Below are 1,985 nucleotides of genomic sequence, written 5' to 3' on the forward strand. Positions count from 1 at the left end.
ATTTAAAATGACTTAAAGTATTTTCTTAAATGAAAAAAAGAGAAATGCTTTAATACAAATGTGTTTTTTTTCTGGTTTCCATACATTTGAGAACAGTGTTGATCAAGTTACTTGAAAAAAGTCATTAGTTACTAATTACCGATTACTTGTCCAAGAAAGTAATCCTGTTCCTTTAATGATTAATTATTTTCAAAAGTAATTAGTTACTTTATTACTTAGCTACTTTTAAAAAACATGAAACACAACCTGAATATAATATAAAGCAATAGACCTTTCTGCATAATCCATCATATAAAACTGAATCAAATGAAAAAGTCTCTTCTTAAAATTTGTTTTATTAGCTTTAATCTTTTGATTTTATTCACATTGCATCAAGCAAAAATTAAATTATATGTAACAGTTTTTGACTTAAAGAAATTTATTTAATTATTTATTTTATTTTCTAATTTCTGCTACCTAACTTTGCACTTTTGCTGTAACGAAACAAATTTCCCAGCTGTGGGACTAATAAAGGTCATCTTATCTTATCTTATCTTATCATTTAAACCTATTTTCTACATTTTCCAGCATATAAAATAAAATAAGTTTTTGTTTTTAGACTCACTCTTTCAAATAGATGAAGTAAAACACAGCGAAAATAAATAAAATCAAAGATTCAGCAGCACTAAGTCCTGTCGGAGTGGTGGTTTGCCTGGTGACGCAGCGGTCATGTCAGTGGGAGGATCCGGGGGTTTCTCTGGGAATTTCACATTCCAGTGGCGGCGTGCTCGGTGCTTGCTCAGATCTGAAGTTTAATTTTTGACTGTAGAAAGAAGTTTTCTTCCACTTAATAAAAGTTAACATGAGGGCTCCTGATGGTTAGGGACAAATGCAATCGCATGGCAGGATGCTGTAAACGGACCAAACTTCAGTCAGGAGAACAACTGAGATAATCCATCCACAATACGAGGTTAGTCATTAATATACTGCAACAACATGGGAATAGAGCAGCTGTGAGAGAATTCAACATTAATGAATCAATGGTACGGAAGTAGAGGAAGCAAGAAGAATGAGTAGAGTAAAGTTTGACTTATCTGTTTTGTTTCGCTTAATGCCCCTTATAATCCAGTGCCACTTATGGTCCGAAAAATACAGCATGTGGGTTAGAAGGTTATTAAAACCTTTTACTTTGAGGTTTGTTATATTAACAAAAAGAGTCCAATGAAAATAAACTGCAAGATTATTAACTAATTCTACATTACAGACACCTGTAATGCGTACCCGAATACGGTATTCAGAAAGGCACAAATAACGTGTTTGTTGTACTTATTTCGAACAAATACAAAATACTAATATTTGTATTCGGGAACAAGGAAAACTTTATATCAAAAAGCTGAGTTTCCTCATGAGACCGCTGTGCATCACCGGATGAGTGAGTGAGTGTCGTGTGAAAGAAGTGACTGACACGGGCTGCTCCACACAGCAACAGAGAAGGCTCGGCTGAGCGAAAAAAGGCTGAACTGCATCACTATTTTTGTTGAATACGTTTTTTTGTACCTTACCTGGGTTCGGTAGGCAGTTTATAACTTTCGCGAAGATCAGGAGATTATTCCATTGCGCTGCATTAATCACGTCTGCATTCGGGTGCTCTCATGTTTGCTCTGTTTACGTAGCTCTGTTAGCTCGGTAAATTAGACAATAGGCTTTTGACAGAGAAACGTTAACGTTCGGTTTAAAAGGTTAAAACAATGCTTGTGTAGTTGAGTTGAATTGTATGCACTTGTGGGAATTATATGGTACTTTTAAGTTTAAGACAGCAAGATGTAGACTATAGGCTAGTTAACCTTAGCATAGCTTCCTGTCATCATTAACTTAGCTGAAACTCCCCACATGGATTTAGGCAACCACATAGAAAAGAGTGTGGCTGCTGCTGAGCCACCTCTTGGTCCTCCACCAGCCAAAAAACTTGCTCAAGTTCTTTGTGCAAGCATTTTACAGTTCTGCAG

The sequence above is a fragment of the Aulonocara sp. 'chitande type north' Nkhata Bay genome, linkage group LG10 (genome assembly GCF_057382095.1).
Source record: "Aulonocara sp. 'chitande type north' Nkhata Bay isolate Kocher_YH1m ecotype deep benthic linkage group LG10, A_spYH_male_GT1.1, whole genome shotgun sequence".
In the NCBI taxonomy this organism is placed as follows: Eukaryota; Metazoa; Chordata; class Actinopteri; order Cichliformes; family Cichlidae; genus Aulonocara; species Aulonocara sp. 'chitande type north' Nkhata Bay.